This window comes from Scylla paramamosain, chromosome 15 (assembly GCF_035594125.1).
Source record: "Scylla paramamosain isolate STU-SP2022 chromosome 15, ASM3559412v1, whole genome shotgun sequence".
In the NCBI taxonomy this organism is placed as follows: Eukaryota; Metazoa; Arthropoda; class Malacostraca; order Decapoda; family Portunidae; genus Scylla; species Scylla paramamosain.
Genome location: NC_087165.1, coordinates 13,866,012 through 13,885,040, shown reverse-complemented (window position 1 = coordinate 13,885,040; position 19,029 = coordinate 13,866,012). Strand labels below are relative to the sequence as shown.

Genomic DNA, 19,029 nt, shown 5'->3' with positions numbered 1-19,029 from the left:
TGCGTATGTGTATTTCATGAATGTAAGCACCCTCTCATTCCTCTCCCCTCGCTCTTCATGACTCTGTTCAGTGTATGTTAAAAATACCTCAGAACTGAGACTAAATTGCATTATTGTGAGAACGGAAGCAAACCGGTGACATGGGAGGCAGAGAGAGAGAGAGAGAGAGAGAGAGAGAGAGAGAGAGAGAGAGAGAGAGAGAGAGAGAGAGAGAGAGAGAGAGAGTGTGTGTGGAGCTGATAGAGTAGAGTGTGATGTAAGAGGATCATACAATAGGAAATGAAAAAATAAGAAAGCCATGATGAAACTAAGAAAATATGAGAATAGAAGAGGAAGTAAGGAAACGAAATACAACTTGGCAGAATTTTAAAAGCTAACGAGAGAAATAAAATGAGGGAAAAGATATTCAGAAACGTACACGGAAAATTAACAAGAGAGAAGGAGAAAAGCAGGAGAAAGAAAACAAAGAGAAAACAATGTAAAGTCAAATAGCAGCAGACTTGTTAACTCTCCCAAGACTGATAAAGCTATACCGTGTAATGTATTAAGAGTAGCCTAATACTCTCAAAAAGGTGCCAATCTTTAAGCAAACAGGCAACCGTGTAATCTTAAGTGAGAGAAGTAGGATAGCAAAGATGAAAGCGAGGAGGGGAAGGAGGAGGAGAAAGAGGAGAAGGATCAGGGACGAAGAAAGACGAAGGGAGGAGGAGGAGGAGGAAGAGAAGGATCAGGGACGAAGAAAGGCGAAGGGAGGAGGAGGAGGAGGAGGAAGAGGAGAAGGGTAAGTGACGAAGAGAGAAGAAGAGGAGGAGAAGGAGGAGGAGGAGGAGGAGGAGTGATGGCAGGTAGTTGGCGCCAAGATCGACAGTTTCCACAACAAGACTCTCACGGGAGACGACCCGCCGGAAATAATGACAGTTCGTACTTGACCTACCTCCCTTGGGATGCCTGCTAAGAAGAGGAGGAAAGAGGGTGGTGTTGTGCGACGTTGAAGAAAGGGAGGGGGAGGAGGAGGAGGAGTCTGTATGTGGTAGGAGGGAGGGTGGTGAGTGAGGAGGAAGAGGAGGTGATGAAGGAGTAGGAGACAGGAGGTGTTGGAAAGTGTGTGTGTGTGTGTGTGTGTGTGTGTGTGTGTGTGTGTGTGTGTGTTTGTAAGAGGAGGAGAGCGAGGGATTTTTGTGGAGATGGAAAAGTTTTATCAGGGGTGGAGAAAAGAGTGTGAAGGACCCTGTTTGTCTGAGGAGAGAAAAGCGTGCTTGTGGCAGACAAAGAAGTAAAAATTAAGAGGTTCAGTTACAATAGTGCAGTATTTGGCACGGGAAAGGGGACAAAAAATTTAAATAAAACAAAACATAAACACAAGGTAATAGAGTGAGTGGTCTATCTTCTCTGCTACACGGAGAACACAGGAGGTGAGCGAGGAGACTTACTCTCATGCAAGGTTCACTGCTAATAGAAAACAAAAGGAGAGCAATCTGTGTAGAAAAAAAAAAAAAACGGCGTGAAAATTTGCATAGAACAAGAGGAAAAAAAAAACATTTCTTTATCACTTAGTGTCTTTTGCGTTATCCGTTAGATAGATTAGCAATTAAATCAATAATATCTACTTTAGTAATTTGTTACTCATGAAGCAGTTAATAGGATGGTCATTTATTTGACTAATATTTCATTCATTAGTATGAAGGATAAATATATTAACATGAATCATTATATGAGTAGATGAGTTAAATGCACTCACAGGAATGAAAATGTTTAAGAGAAAGATGAGTTACTACTGAATATTTTCTCTCGTGGAAAAAAATAAATATCATGTCCAACTTCATGAATTGCAAGGCCGAAACTGAAATTCCTCTGTTGATACTAAGGTGATGTACGAGTACGTGTGGTGGGGACAAAGCTACCTGTTTTGTTTGGAGAGGCAGGGAGATAATAGATGGAGAGAGATAGGCAGCTGCGTGTCTGTGGGGAAAAAGATAATTGTGTATGGTGAGTGGAGGGACTTCCTCCCCTTGAGAAGAAATAGGGAAAATGTGGAAATGTGAGAAAATGAAAAGCAGATTTTTGAGTGAGTCAAAATTTTAAACATTTGTTCACTTTTTTTAACGAAAATATTTATATGCTGTTCATAATTATGAACATTACAAAGATATAATTCCATTCATACCATGAGTGTGCATGATTATTGTGGTGAACGATTGTCATCGACCTGCATCTCTTTCTCTTTTTTTTTTTTAGTGTTATTGCAAAATATCTATGCAATAGATTTTTGAAAGAAATAACCTATGGAGATAGTTTTTTTTTTTTTTTTTAATATTAATTACTCCATTTGATAACGATTGTAGTGGGGTTTTGGTTTGATGGGAATGTGAAATTAAAAATTTCGTGTGGACATTTTCACGAATTCTGTCTTAGAGGAAAATTTTACCGCACCTCGTAAAGTTTTCTTTAGACTATTTCTGGAGTCCTGTACTCAAGATTCCTGCTGTGAACCCAACGTTGTTTCTTATTTATTATAAAAACATATTGTATTTCATTTTAGTTGTTTTGATGGCATCATTATCTTTTCTTTGTTCATTATTCATCTTACATAAATTACTTTCCGTACATTTTATGTTCCTTATGACATAAACCATGAACATTAAAAGGCGCCTGTTATTTATTAGATCATTATTCAATCTTTACTCGTTATATTTAGAGCTCCTCCTCCAACCTTCATGCCGCCGCCCGCAAACTGTGAGGTCTGAAGATAGAAACTTCTTTACCGACACCACCACTATACGACTCGACCATACCGTAAAACCTTCTATATTTTTAGTGTTGAGCTTTGTAGTCTGCGACCCACGTTCGTCGGTTCCTCGAGTAAAGGTTGTTAAACCTTTTAGTGAGGGAACTTATCGAGGACTCTGAAAAAAAAAAAAAAAATGTAAAAAACGTCGCTAATTACGTAGTTGGGCGTTTGTTTGCCGCCACTTTTACAAACATGAAAAGAAAAATAAATCAAGGGGTACGTTAACCCGGAACTTGTGGTGGGTGGCTTGAAACTGTCGCTTTCAGAAAACTAATGATTTTTACGAAAACTTCGCTCGCTGCAGACGTTGGATTTATGCATCAATAGTTCAATGCCCTTATGTATTTTATCGCACTTTTCACTTTCTCTTAAGGGGAAAAAAATGATAAACTGGCGTGAGTGGGCGGATGGAACACCACGCATTATTAATACTCTATAGTTCAATTTAGGAGGGAGTTTCTTGGCTGAGAGGAGAGGCCAGTGGGAAAGATACGTGGGATAGGCGGCGATTTAGTGAGAGGGTGGATGTGTACGGGAGGGGCAAGTTAAGGACGAGGGTACTTGGGGCGAGATGGATGAGTTATGAGGGTGAGTAAGTAGGTCAAGGGATGGTGAGATGAAGGGAAAAGAAAGTACCTCTTCTTTCTTACTGTACCGTGCGTGTCGAGTTTACGTAGTTTGGGTGGTGGATGGTGGTGTGTAGCAGGACGACGAGGAAGAGGAGGAGGAGGAAGAGGAGGAGGGAGATATTTTGGTAGATGGCCGGAAAGAAGTGTCAGGAAAATACAAAGGGAGAGAAGAAAGCATGAATAATTAAGGGGAGAGAGGTTAAGCGTGAGATAATAGGAGAAAGATAAAGGAGACAGAGAGAAGAAGAAATACTCGACGGCGAAGGAGAATAAAAAAAAATGAAAAGAAAAGAAGAAGTGAGATGTGTAAGGGGAGAGAGAAAGTACTTAGGCCGAGATAAATGCAAGAGGTTGAAGGAAGACACAGACAAATGGAAAGGAAGGGGCGAGTGAAGATATGGAGATAAGGAGAAACATAAGAGAAGAAGGAGATAAAAAAGAACCGGAACTACATATAGTGAGGAAAATTCAAGGGTTTACAAGACTTTGCAAATACCAGCAGACGTTAAGATACAATCTAGGCTATTGGTTGCACTGCTTTGTATTACTTAGCATCAAAGAAAGGATAGTACAGTAGAAGGCACCACCCTCATCTATCCATCCTTCCAGCTGTAGTCAATCGGAAAATAAGAGATTTCATTTAGTATAAAAAAAAAAAAATGATACGAAGTTTATGAAAAAAAATAGAAATAAGGTAAAATTTATAGTTTATTTGTTTATTTATCTATTTATTTAACTCATTTATTTATTCTATTTACCTATTTTTCTCTTATCTTTGAGGGGAAATGGTGAGCAGAAGGAGGGTTTCAAAATTTAAATGCTTGATGGTTTTGTAACGTGCTGTGTGCGTATTATAATCAGTGTGCGTGTCACTGGTGCGGTGTGGCAGTGTTGCATGACGCACATTTTAGGGAGGAAGAAGAGGAAGAAAAAGAAGAAGAGAAGGGTGACAGGGAGGAGAAGAGGCCGAAAACCTCAATTATTTCCGTGAAAGTTTTGAGAATGATGATTTATGAGAAGGGTGGGAGAAAAATAAAAAGTGGAGATCTGAAAATGTTGCAGAGGAGAAATTGCTATGGATTCAATACAGAGGGTTAAAGTGTGTGGAGGAACCTCGAAAGAAAGAGAAAAAATATTGGCGCAGATAATTGGCAAGAAATTGAGAGAGAGAGAGAGAGAGAGAGAGAGAGAGAGAGAGAGAGAGAGAGAGAGAGAGAGAGAGAGAGAGAGAGAGAGAGAGAGAGAGAGAGAGAGAGATTGACAAATTAACCTGATAACTTAAAACATAAAGAAAATTATGAAGAACAAGATATAACCCCCCCCAAAAAAAAAAAAATAGAAAATAGAGAGAGGAGGACCATCACCATAAGGCAAATTTAGATGAAGGAAGGAGTGAAGATCATGAAGGAGGAGAGAGAGAGAGAGAGAGAGAGAGAGAGAGAGAGAGAGAGAGAGAGAGAGAGAGAGAGAGAGAGAGAGAGAGAGAGAGAGAGAGAGAGAAAAGGAAGAATAGTTATGAAAAGAGGAAGACATGCTCGAAGAGAGAATAGAAGAAGATAGAAACGCCTGGAATACGAGAAATGGAGGAAAAAGAAATGAAGGAGAGTATAGAAGGAAAGGAAGCAGATAAAGAAAAGTAGTTAATGGATACTACGATTTAAGTTGAAGTAATTGAAGAACGATATGAGACTACAGAAAAAAATATTTGGTAAAATAAGATGTGCGTATGTATGTTCCTTATATTTACTATGTTTATGCGTATTTGTATTTTACAATATGCTTTCATTGCGTATTTTGCTTTTGGCTATGAATGCATTAACTTTGTATCACATTCGTAGCCCGTGCTTGTGTGTTTTGTTCACTGCATGCTCTGCTGAGCAATTAGTCGGTCTTTAATAGCACAAATGGTGACACATTGACAATAAAAGAGTAAACAGTTTGCGTATTTGGAAATATTTTGCACCAGAATAACTGCCTCCATCCATCACTGCCATGCGTTTTCGACAAAACAACACAAAGAATCACTCATGAACACACGAGTTGGGAGGGGAAACTTGCAAATATATATATCTTTACTGAATATGATATCCCTTCATGTAGGTAAAAAATTCTGAACTTTATATATACAACTTCCATTAAACATTATTTTTCATCGTTTAAATGTTCTGTCCTTTCTTTTTCAAACAATGAAGCAAAAATTAACATGATTACATTAGTTCTTTTTGATTAATTTTCATTTATTTTCTTTTTTTTTATTTATTTTATTTAATTTTATTATATTTGAATTATTTATCTATTTTATTTTATTTATTTTTATTTTTTCCAGTGGAGTAAACACGTGCAGCATAAACTTACCCTCGATATGACATATTCATTAAGTGCTAAGTGCTCACTCTTCCTGTTCGGCAGCCCAGTAAATGTCGGTGTAACTTGATGCGCTCGGTTTAACAACATAATTTTACTGCACCAATTGATTTTGTGCTGGTAGGTTGGTTTTATTCCTTTGATCACGTTTTTATTGAAGGAGATATTTTTGGTATTGTAAACGCGTTCAGTTAAATAATGACACTGTATTTGCCATTGTGCAGGGACAATAATTCTATTGATGGAGTTGAACATAATTCCAGAGTTACATATTTGAGGTAAAAGTGAGCATCTATAACATTTAGTGGAGCTAAGATACATTTTACTACTTTGATTTCTTGGATTCCTTTGCGAGTGAACTGGAAATACCATCTTCCTCTTTTGGAAATGTGAAACTAGAATAGTCATCTGGCAGACTTGCATTGTGAATGAAGCACTTTTCAACTCTCGCAACTGCAGCACAGTGTACATGAAAAATGCAGTGTTGAAACCTTCGCTGCAGTCGTTTTCCATTCATATTTCATCGCTAAAGTTTTATTGTCACAGGCAAGAGAGCACGAGGTGTCCTCATCTCCAAGCTCATTCTCAGTCTTCATATCACACACGTCCATTGTTTGCGCAACTATTTGCATAGTGAAACGCATACCTACATACAACACGCCTGGTTAAGTAACAATTTGCATCATTGTTGTTCCTCCGCAGCATGGTGTACAAACATTCCTTATTTACTCTCGGTTCTAAGTCCTCTTTGGTCTCACTTCATACTTCTCTCGACTTGGAACGACTTATGTGATAGTATACTGAACCTTGTGCCTACTATACTGAACCTTGTGCCTACCTCAAATAGAGACATCCTGTGGTATACGGTATAATTTGGAGGTGGTTTACAACAGAGAACATGAGAAAATAAGGAAATCTGCAAGAAGCCATCAGGCCTACACATGGCAGTCCCTATAATATGAAACAAACCTATTTCCACCTATTATCCCCATTCATAATTTTAAAAAATCTTCCTTCAAAGCTCTATAAGGACTACATAACTGCTCTTCTCTACTAATACCGCAGCCAACTAGAAAACAAAGCAAACCAAGGAATGCTCAGATCTTGACTTCTAATAGGAACGTAATTTTAACTTGACAGAATTATTAGACGCACTTTGATCGTCTATTTTTATTAGGTGCACACTTGGGAGGATATATGTATAGGTACAGGCACAGAGAAAACTATTATATTAGTTCTGTCCCTTTAATCACGAACCTTCAGCTGTCAAGAGAGCGGCGCTTTGATTAACTGCTGGCGTGGAAGACCTTGACCTGCCACCCTGTCCGCGCTTGACCTCTCCCCTCTAGAGACAGAAGGGGAGAAGAGAACACCTCTCTCTCTCTCTCTCTCTCTCTCTCTCTCTCTCTCTCTCTCTCTCTCGCTCTCTCTCTCTCTCTCTCATTTTTTAAACGGTAAACACTTAAACACTTAATGGAACAAAATTACAATAAAATTAGAAAAAAAGGAGCTTTGTTCTTAAGCTAAAAAGTATAATTTGTCATTTATTTTCAAGCTGTTCTCTCTCTCTCTCTCTCTCTCTCTCTCTCTCTCTCTCTCTCTCTCTCTCTCTCTCTCTCTCTCTCTCTCTCTCTCGGTAAAGGGTTTTAAAAGATGCATGGATAGGAAAGAATGACCAAAAAATAGAGAAATGTTGCGTGCTAGGAGTAAATGAAAAGAGAGAGTGACCGTTTCTCTCTCTCTCTCTCTCTCTCTCTCTCTCTCTCTCTCTCTCTCTCTCTCTCTCTCTCTCTCTCTCTCTCTCTCTCTCTCTCTCTCTCTCTCTCTCTCTCTCTCTTTTCAACACTTCCTGACACGAGTGAGTTCTCTTATCTGAGGCATTCCGCTCGTGACCACTTCGGGCTATCAAGCGGCGCCAGGAGGGACTGCATACCCTGAGAAGGCAGTGTTTCCTGAGATAAAGCCAGGAAGGGGAGCATATCTTGAGAAGGCAAAATAGGTGATGAGGAAAGGAGCTCGTGTATCCGCCATTTCATTCACCTCGACATCTCTCTCTCTACTTTGCTGAGGGAGTGATCAAAGTGCTGTAGGTAGTTTCAACCGTGGCCTAGAAGAAGATGGGAGCAGATTTTACGAAGGCAAAGTACGAGGTGATGAGGCAAGCTTGTGTATCACTCACCTCATTCCTCTATCATAACTCCTTCTCTTATGCGTGTATGAGAGATCAAAGTGTTATAGAGTGGGGTAGTTTCACCCATGGACCAATAAAAAGGTGGAGAGTAGATCCTGAGAAGGCGAAGTAGAAGGTAAGCCTCGTGTTTACCTCACCTCACTTCTCTGTCATCCCTCTTACCCTACTGAACAGAGTGAGTGATCAAAGCGCCGGAGAGGGGGGGAGTTTCAGCCGTGGCACAGTTAAGGGTGGAGTGGTATAATGTGTAATGAAGAGGTGAGTGATCTGTGAGGGTTCAAATTGCGCTCAGAGAAATGGTTAACCTATTTTTTTTTATTTCTGACTGCACTTGAATGTCATGGATGCATACCAATTAACAGGTGACCTAGATATGGGTAGTATAGATCCCTCTCCCTCTCTTTCACACACACACACACTCTCTCTCTTTCCCCTCCTCCTCCCACTCCTCCCCTCTCTTCGCCTTTGATTTCGGCTTCTGTTGCTCCTTCCTCTCTCTCTCTCTCTCTCTCTCTCTCTCTCTCTCTCTCTCTCTCTCTCTCTCTCTCTCTCTCTCCTCCTCCTCCTCCTCCTCCTCCTCCTCCTCTTCCTCCTCCTGACATTCATTCTATTATCCCGTGTCTCGATTTTGTCTTTTTTCCTCTCCTTTGTTCTCCGTCTCTTCTTTTTATCACCTTATCCCTTCCCTCTTTTATCATGTCATTGGTTTTTATTCTTACATCTTTATTTTTCGTAGCCACTCAGAGAGAGAGAGAGAGAGAGAGAGAGAGAGAGAGAGAGAGAGAGAGAGAGAGAGAGAGAGAGAGAGAGAGAGTTGCAGTAAATAAAGATAAAGACAAGGCAGAAAATAAACACCAATACCAGAACTAATAGAGGACATACCAAACTTAACTTCGTAACATACCCCTTCAGTTCCTTGCCCACGTACCTTTTGTATGTATGCATGTATGTTTATATAGGGCTGGGAGTACCGAGTGTGTGTGTGTGTGTGTGTGTGTGTGTGTGTGTGTGTGTGTGTGTGTGTGTTTTGCCACCTCACTTGGCGCGTATCAGGAGGAAAGTTATAGTGACACGTACGTTTTCATGTCACTGACGCAAGTAGAGAGAGAGAGAGAGAGAGAGAGAGAGAGAGAGAGAGAGAGAGAGAGAGAGACGGACAGACATAGAATAATCACTGAAGTCATAGTAAGCGATAGAAACTGATAAATAAACAAAACCACAGGGGTTATCAGAAATAGTAAAGAAAAAACAAGAATAAAAAAAAAAGCGAAAGTGAAGGGAGAAATATTACAGTCAAAAGAGGTGCTGTTAAGACTCAGTGTTCAGGTTGTCAGTTCAGAGTCAAGTGGGAGTTTCAAGAGAAGTGTGAATGAATTTATGGATGGGAAAGATTAGATATACATAAGTACGATATTTTTATACAAGGACTGACTAGTATAGAAGTACTGTGCGTCTAGCAGATTCCCTTACGTTCTGATAAGCTGCTAGAGAGAGAGAGAGAGAGAGAGAGAGAGAGAGAGAGAGAGAGAGAGAGACGCTTAATTATAGGGTGTGAGAGTCGAGAGATGAAAATAGAAGGGGTGTGTGTGTGACAGAAGGCAAATGACATACTAGGAACGAGATGGCAGATATGATGTCCTTGCACAACTCTTCCCCGAAAACCTGGAGTGTGCCTACTTGTGTCTTGAAGAGGAGGAGGAAGAGGAGGAAGAGGAGGATAGAGGGAAGGAGGAGAGATAAAATGTCAATCTTTTTATCAGTTTTTTGTCTTTGTTTGTCAGTCTTTCTATACTTATGTACGTCAAGCTGCTTATCTGTTTGTGTGTGTGTGTGTGTGTGTGTGTGTATGAGCCTCTCTCTCTCTCTCTCTCTCTCTCTCTCTCTCTCTCTCTCTCTCTCTCTCTCTCTCTCTCTCTCTCTCTCTCTCTCTCTCTCTCTCTCTCTCTCTCTCTCTCTCTCTCTCTCTCTCTCACACACACACACACACACACACACACACACACACACACACACACACACACACACACACACAAACACACATTTGCTCAGCCTTATACGCCTCTTCCCTTTCCTCCCCCTTGACTCATCCTGACTCATGACGCAATATCTCAGCAGCTTGACCTGGGGCTGATGACGGCCCGCCCACACACACCCACACACAGCCATACAGACACACACACACACACACACACACACACACACACACACACACACACACGTCCGCCGCGCAGTTTCTCGTTTATCTATGTTAGGCGTCAATAACAAGGTGTTGCTTCTGTCATGCAAGTCTTTATTTCCTCCTCCTCCTCCTCCTCCTCCTCCTCCTCCTCCTCCTCCTCCTCCTCCTCCTCCAGTTTTCTTCTTTAAATAATTCTCTCTCTCTCTCTCTCTCTCTCTCTCTCTCTCTCTCTCTCTCTCTCTCTCTCTCTCTCTCTCTCTTTATGGTCCTTGATTATTTTTTATTGTTTTTTTCGTCTGTTTATCTTTTTTTCAGCTTTGTTTTTTTTCTCTCCGTTATTGTGGCGCTGTTAAATTCTTTCTTTCTTTCTTTCTTTCTTTCTTTCTTTTTTTCTTCTTCTTCTTCTCCTCCTCCTTCTTTTTCCTTTTCTTCTTCTTCTTCTTCGCCATTTTCTTTTTATTCATCTTATTTCTTCTTGCTCTCTTTCTTTTTTTCCATATTTTTCTCATCCCAGCATTTTTCTCTTGATCCTCCATTCTTTACGTCAGTTTTCATCTTGTATAAATCTTTCCCTCTCCTCCCCTGCATTCCTTCATTTTCTTCCTTTGTCATCTCGTGACACGCCATTAGTCCCGTATCACACCTCTTTTCTTTTACTGCTGTCTTCCTTTCATCTCCCTTTTCTCCTATTTACCTTTTCTTCCTAATTGAAATTTATCCGTATCTTCGTTTTTTTTCTTCACGCTTTCTCTCGACTTCTTAATTCATACTACTTGTTTACATTCTCTCTCTCTCTCTCTCTCTCTCTCTCTCTCTCTCTCTCTCTCTCTCTCTCTCTCTCTGATTCCCTCCCTCCAAATTGCTCTTCTCCTCTCCCTTCACTCCCCTCTCAGTTCGCACTCCGTCGGTTTTCTCCCTTCTCCACCCTTCACTTTGCCAGCCTCCTCCTCCCCTCCCATCCTCGGCTTCTTAAATCATAAGGGAAGGCGCAAGTTTTGAGGCAAGGACGTGTAGAGGTGAATGTCACAAAGGCTCTCAATAGTAGTACTCCGAAAAGCGGCGCCAGAGCAGTGAGTGTTGCGTCCGCTGGCATGTGTGTGTGTGTGTGTGTGTGTGTGTTCTTGCATCTTAGCTCCGTGTCCTCTTCGCCTTGAGGGACTAGTCTAGAAAGAGAGAGAGAGAGAGAGAGAGAGAGAGAGAGAGAGAGAGAGAGAGAGAGAGAGGGGGGGCGCATTGATAGGCATAGATGGATAGGCACAGCTGAACGGAGAAACCATTAAACACACACACACTCATACCCACACCAATTGCCAGACTCAGACAGATAGTGAGACAGACATACAGACAGATGGACGCCAACAGATTGCTACAGAGAGAGAGAGAGAGAGAGAGAGAGAGAGAGAGAGAGAGAGAGAGAACAGTGCCAGCCTCTAATTTGGCTCGAGGGATCACTGGGTACTCATGTAATGTGTAGAGAGAGAGAGAGAGAGAGAGAGAGAGAGAGAGAGAGAGAGAGAGAGAGAGAGAGAGAGAGAGAGAGAGAAATGGAAAAGTAGCAAGAAAAGTTGAGAAGGGAATAACGTTAATCTAAGGGCAAAATATGAAAGAAATCAGATCAAGCCCCTTCCTAAGCAAAATATGGAAAAAAAAAAAAAAAAAGATACGTTCTCAGTTGTGATTATGAAACAAAGACTTTTCAGCAACATGAAAGGAAGGAAAGAATGTATGACAAAAATTCCCTTAAAAAAATGAAGAAGGGAACAAAGGTAACAAAGTGAGGCAGAAGGAACAGGAAAACGGAAACTTGTAAATAAATGATCGTACACTGAGAGTTGTATTTCCTGAGCGTCACAATTAATAGAAGTGGCGGGAAGCAGACTCAGTGGTAAAATGCACAGAATAGTTCAAGTGGGGTGTAATTCTCAGGATGGAAGGGAAATAATTTGAAGAGTTCCTGGGGTACTTTAATTTGCTGTGTTGGATGAGAGAGGACGATGGAATAGATGAAGTCAGCATACAAGGAATATGTCAGGGAAAGAAATTGTTTGTGTTATGTGTTTGAGTTCAAGCGGAGATTAAGGAGGATAAGAACAAGACGAGTCATTAGTAGACTTGATAATGTTAAATAAAAAAAAAAAAGAGTGAAGAGGAAGAAATCGGTTGTTAAATACGAATAGAGTGGTCGATGAATGGAACAGACTTAATAATGAGATTGTTAATGCCGGATCATTAGGGAGCTTTAGCAGATCAAAATAATTTATGGATGCGAGTGGTAGATAGAAAAAGACAGGTATAAAGATAAAGAGTTGGAAATTACATCTTTAATGCAACGTTTCGGAATCCACACGTTTCATCATTAGGCCTAAAAAAAACATTTTGTAGCCATGATGTGACGTGTGGATTCTAAAATGAAGCATTAAAGATGTATATTCCAACTCTGGTCTTTATTTTCAAACCACTTTCCACCATCGAGATTTTTATAGGTAGGCATGTTTTATACAGGGACTGCCACGTATACTGTAGGCCTATTGGCTTATATATATATATTCTTATGAGTTATCCACTATATTAGCTGAGCTTCCCGTAGGAGTAAGAATAAGGTATAATTATTAATAGAGTTTATATAATTAGTGAGCGACGATATTTATACAAAATCATTCTCCTCCTCCTCTTCCTCCTCCTCCTTGCCATCATCATCATCATGTTGGTGGTGGTGTTGGTGATGATGGTGTTGCTGCTATGGTTAGTTTTGTGTGTGTGTGTTTGTGTGTTTGGGTCTTGTAGTTGTTGTATTACTTCTTCTTCTTCTTCTTCTTCTTCTTCTTCTTCTTCTTCTTCTTCTTCCTCTTCCTCTTCCTCTTCCTCTTCCTCTTCCTCTTCCTCTTCTTCTTCTTCTTCTTCTTCTTCTTCTTCTTCTTCTTCTTCTTCTTCTTCTTCTTTTTCTTCTTCCTCTTCCTCTTCCTCTTCCTCTTCCTCTTCCTCTTCCTCTTCCTCTTCCTCTTCTTCTTCTTCTTCTTCTTCTTCTTCTTCTTCTTCTTCTTCATCTTCTTCATCTTCTTCTTCTTCTTCTTCTTTCTCCACCACCACCAACAACGCTGTTTACCCGGCCTTGACTAATCGTCTTTTCTTGATCACAAATACGGTTGGTTTACAACAAGTATTTAGGGTCGTGGGAGTCAAGAGCGCCAGCACGCCTCCGAAGGCTTTATCAGCTCACGTGATTGGCGCCACATGATCCAAGGCAATCTCATGATTACTGTTTGTTTTCCTCGCCCCAAGCGCGTTAAAATATATGCACACTCAGAACCACCCACTCATCCATCCACCCACGTCCTCCCACGCACACGCTTACACACACACACACACACACACACACACACACACACACACACACACACACAAGTAGTACGTCAAGAATACATACACACTCAGAACCACACACTTGTCCATCCCTTCCCTCCCGCCAACACACAGGGAAGAACGTAAAAATATTTGGTTTTGTTCGCACCAAGCTTAGTAATGAAAGAAAAAGGAAGAAAAACTGCAAGAACGACACTAGTAATAAAGCACCAACAATAACAAAAACAACTACGCACACACACACACACACACACACAAAGAAGTACGTCAAAAATATATATTTTTTACGAACCAGACTCCAATAAAAAAATATAAAAAGCGTGGGATTCTAACTCTATTTCGGCCTCGATCTAGTTGAATATTTTTTTTTTTTTTCACTGGCTAAGCTACGTGCAGGACAGAAAAAAAAAAAGTCCGATTAATTGCTACGGTCCCCTCACGCCACAAAAGATGAAGTAGGGAAAAAAGTTCCAACCAGATTGGATAGTTTAATTCTGGAGGTGCCTAGAAACAGTTAAGTTTTAAGAGCATGAGTGAAAACAAACAAGCAGAGACGCTTCAGAGCATAAGAACATTAGTGAAAGGGATGAAAGAGTGAGGTGAAGAAAGTTTGGATGAGAATAAGTACCAAACCTTATGCATCGAGGCTACGGGAGAGGATGCATGCAATTAACAAGTTCAGAAAAGAAGTGACCATGAAACCAAATGTAGAAGAAAGCAAACGATACAACATTGCGGTTACTGCTCTGTTGCCTTCTAGTGTTTTGCTGGATGGCTGACTTGGTGTCTTTGCTGTACTTGTATGCATTAACCCCTCGTGTGTGTGTGTGTGTGTGTGTGTGTGTGTGTGTTCGTGTTACTCTGTTTATTTGCAGTTTTAAAGCTTCACAAATCATTATGTGTGTGTGTGTGTGTGTGTGTGTGTGTGTGTTACTCTGTTGAATTGCAGTTTCAAAGCTTCACAAATATATATTTTTTTTTTATTTGGCAATTATTTATGTTTTAATTCCGTTATTTATTTTATTTTATTTTCATCATTTTAACTTCAGTAATTATTCTTCTTTTAGATTATTTTTTCTCTTCTTTTCTCACAGGGTGTGTTGTGCAGATGTGGTAATGGCGGGCCTCGCTCCATAACTGCAAGTAATTATATCGACTCACTGTCACTGCCGTACTTAGAGACGAAAAAATAACCAATTTACTTACCTTATGGTCAATTCTCGCCTTCTTTGTCCTTCTTGCCCTCTTCGCTCTCACTCGTTCTCCTCCTCCCTCTCTCCTTCTTCATTCTCCTCCTCCTTTTCATTTTTCTTCTTCTTCTTCTTCAGCTTTTGCTTCTGCTTCTGTTTCTCAGCCTTCTCCACCTCGTTTTCTTCTGGCTGCTTTTCTCTTCTCAGGAGTTGCAAAGATAAGTGGAATAATGTTATACTACCATCATTTTCACAATTAGACAATCAGCAGAGTAGGCTTTCTGTACACAAACATCCTCACGGGTACTAAACTCGGTAGCCACCATCAGTCACTGACACTTAGCATTTGCATAGATTCCGTGCCTTGATTTCAAAAACTTTTTCTTAATGTAGATTTTCCTTCACGTGTTATCCAGTTACAGTATTTCGGGTAAATTTTTCTCTTTATCCGTTCTGACGCTAAATATTAATGCATCGAAGTGGTATTGCACTGAAGTCAGCTATCCGATGTCCCCTAAATACCTAAACACAATGATGTGCCAGAGTGTTTAGCTACCTTGAAGTCTTAAACTTATTTTCTTGATTCTTGATGCTGAGAAAAAGTAGCAAGGACGAAATTGGAGTGGGCACTTGAATCTTCTTAACGTCTTTCTTCACTACGATGCAGCACCGCATTCCTTTGTAGCCTTCATGGGAAACTCGTGCTGACCAGACTACTTTGCATGCTTACGGGAATCTTGTGTGCTGTTGTATTATCAAGGACGGAGACACAAGAGTGAGACAAACTTATTTTCATCATTAACTCATTCACTGCTGGTCAATATTTCTCATAATTGTGTGTATTTTTTTTTACTTATTTTTTTGCACTGTTGTCTTAAAAATCGTACATTTGTAGCTCTGCAGACTCATATATTTCTTTTTTTTTTTTATGTCCATCCAAATAATATATTACAGCAATGTCAATGTTAACAAAAGGCGAACATGGCAGAAGAAACGTTAATATTGACTAGAGCTCTTTGATGATATACTTCCTCGTTGATGGCATAGTTTCTTCAGGTAGCCTTGTCCTTCTTATTAATAATCCTTGCATAACAATGTGTAGGAAATCGTGCGTGAAGGTTAAGGTGGAAGGTGGATGGGATGGCGAGGGAATGTTTGTCCTGAATCAGGCGACGCCCACACGTTGTGACTTGAGGCAGGCTCTAAAAAGGAAGCTCAGTTATTGGGTACAATTGTGTGTGGTTAGGTTAGGTTAACACAGCGGTACAAACCAGTAGGCTACATTCAGCCAGCGGTTACTTAACGTTGGATAAAAAAAAAAAAATGTTTGTGTAAGAGTATGCGAGTTTCATTGGAGATTGATCCTGGCCAGTGTGTTTGTTTATTGGTCATTGGGTTTGTCAGAGTTAGTCGTGTGTTAGTGCTGCGTAGTTTTAGTAAAGACAGACACCAATCAGCCGCCAGTCAGTGGGCTAGTCAGTCACTCGTGCATGTTTCGCGTATTAGTCAGTCTTTTCTTATTGACTTAAGGCAGGAGGCAAGATACACTGTACCGTCATTTGCTCCCTCGTGTACACTTCGCCCGTGGGACTCCCTTACAGGCGGTGGTGTGCTGGCGGTGCTCATACAGTGCGTCGTAGTGGTGTTGGAGCCGCGGCGGAGGGGCAGTGGCGTCGTTGTGGCTCCCCAGCACTCACCAAGGTCCTGCCTCTGTCTGTTCCTCGGTTCCCGTGAGCAGTGAAGGTCTGTGTACTTGACAGAGATGCACGGCAACTTGGGTTGATTGGAAGAGCTTTATTTGTTACAGCATTCCGTGAGATTGATGTTACATATTTCAGAATTATGATTTGCCTTCTTGGGACTTATCTTCAGTTATTTATCTTGCTCAGTTTTTTTTTTTTTTATTATCTCTCTCCTATTTTTAGTTTTCTCATCTGCTGCTTTGATTCTTTAACTTTATTCTCTTAACTGCTTTTGCTTTTCTTTTTTTTATTTGTAGCATTTTGATATTTTACTTGTCCTCTTTGATATCCTTCTGATTTTAGCTTCATTATTTGTTGCTCTTCATTGTTTTCGCAAATTTAACCCTCCAACAATTATTTTTTTAGCCCCATAATCTTTTTTCTGATCTCTTTTAATGTCACATGTTCACTAACTCCACATTGCATACGAAATATACATACTTTCTCGGTGCACCGGTATGTTGCCTCCGCTCACACTCATTTAAAAGCTACCCTCCACGGACAGCCCAGGAGATATGGTTAGTGTACGGCTGCTCGGGGAGAGATGGGTGTGAGTCTTCCGCTCTGGGTGTGCTGTGGTGCCTCCCAATTTTCGGTCAATCAGTCGGTAAGTTGATCAGAATCCGGAGGCGAGCAGGGTGGTGGAAACGAAGGCGGGAAAACGGCTACGCACTTTTGTCTATCTTCTTTTTCGCTTGCTGAAATAAGTACATTCTTTTCCCTTCCACGCTGTCCTCTGCTTGTAATCTTGAGGGAACTGGAAGGATGAGAGAAGGAATGAGGTGGAAGAGAGAGAGAGAGAGAGAGAGAGAGAGAGAGAGAGAGAGAGAGAGAGAGAGAGAGAGAGAGAGAGAGAGAGAGGTGGGTGGAGGCAAGAAGGAAAGAACACTCTTGATTCCTGGTGTTTCAAAGGACGCCAGCAGGATATGAGGAAAACTACATACACTACATCTTCATTACTTCAGTACTTTCCTTCGCGTGTACTCTTGAGAGACTTTTGAGGAAAAATACTAGATGTGGTAGTTGGAGAAAGGCGAGGACATAATTTAAGAGGAATTAAAGAAAAGATGGCGCTTGTAGGATGAAGGAGGTAAAAAACAAGAAGTCGCAAAAATCAAGCCTTCCTGTCCACCACGCTTCATCTCGCTATTGGGAGAACAATGCCCCGTTCATAGTCACACAAAATAAACATCGTAAACTGATGGTCTTTTTGAGACAAAGAAGCCTAACACACACACACACACACACACACACACACACACACACACACACACACACACACACATACACATAATCGTCAAGTAGGACCGAGGCTTACTGTTAAGTTAAGGCCACCTATAAATAACACACTCTTGAAAAACCACAAACCTGTATTATGTAACGCCAAACCACTGCCGGTATCCCTCTTCCGCTACTACATCTTCCCGACCAGCCACTTCCCTTGAGGCTTCGCCCTTGCTATAAAAAATGAGGGTTAGGTGGGATGGATCAGAGCGGTGTAGGGTGGTGGACGATGCTCGTGTTGCACTAGCCACTACAGGTTACGCAACAGAAATCAAAGCTGAACACCGCCACCTCAGCTGCTGCACCTCAACCTTGGCCCCTTGTTAGCCGCTAGACGGTGTGGTTGGGGGTCAACAAGCCTGCCTGAACCCGCGACACTCGATGCTTTCAAAAGATGCGTGAGTGTACGTACGTAGGTGAGGAAACCACTCACTTTTCCTCCCACCGCTGACGCATAATGTACATAAACTCAGGACTGGGGAGTGTTTCGAGGTCAACTCACTTCTCACGACTCGACTGACTAGAAACAAGTCTCCGGGCGGGGCTGGTGGGGCGTGGCCAGATGGGGTGGGGCGGAACGGGACTGGTAGGGATGGGACGGGACGGAGCAAGGCGGGGAAAGTCTGGATAGGGTATGGGAAGGGAGGGCATGTTGTGGTGTGAGGTGATGCGTTGTGAACCGGTGCGAAATGCGGTGCTAGCTGGCGTGAGGAAGACTGGTTAAAATGTAGGGTAGGCAGGTTTGGGAAGAGGAACGTAAGGTGAGATGAAAATTTAGTGTGGCGCGGAGGTAGAACGGGAAAAATGGGACGAAATTGGTGGGATGGGATGTATCATCGTGTTAGGACAGAAAATAGTATGAGTGCACACGTGATGAGATGAGACAAAGTACAGCGGACTTGGCAGATTGAGGACAGAGATAGAGACTGCGCTCTTCTCTACAGTACCCGACGATGCAATGTAGAGTAAGTAGTGCGTGGCGGGGAGTGCGCTGGGAGGACAGTGGTAGACAGAGGCAGACAGGGGTCGGGGGAAGGTGAAGTGTTGCAGAGTGGGGCAAGCCGGGTCGTAGCCATGGGGATAGAGACTTCTCTTTTATAAGACATCCATCTCTACTCTACGCTCCACTTTAGAGCAGTAGTGTGCACGGCGGGGCTTGGCGGGCAGGGGATAGGGAAAGTGGGTGGGTGCAGTGGGACCAAGACGGGCCGCAGCAACAGGGCCAGCACATTCTCCTCTCACTCGCCCCATCAGGCACGACTCCCATCCAAGAAAGGAACGCCCGAACCTCATCATTCGTTA

The 19,029-nt window shown here is 41.6% G+C and overlaps 1 protein-coding gene across 8 annotated transcripts in view; it reads left to right on the top strand.

The window, feature by feature from the left end:
• LOC135107478 (prostaglandin D2 receptor-like) overlaps nt 1-19,029 on the top strand; it is a 158,785-nt gene that overhangs the window by 36,412 nt on the left and 103,344 nt on the right. Inside the window, exons 4-5 of one of the 8 annotated variants that reach the window (XM_064017371.1) lie at nt 14,606-14,654; nt 16,303-16,444. The exons of 6 other annotated variants lie outside the window; for them this stretch is intronic. The gene's annotated coding sequence lies outside the window, so the exon portion shown is untranslated. The remainder of the gene's footprint in view (nt 1-14,605; nt 14,655-16,302; nt 16,445-19,029) is intronic. One more of the 8 variants, XM_064017373.1, reaches the window with a different exon arrangement.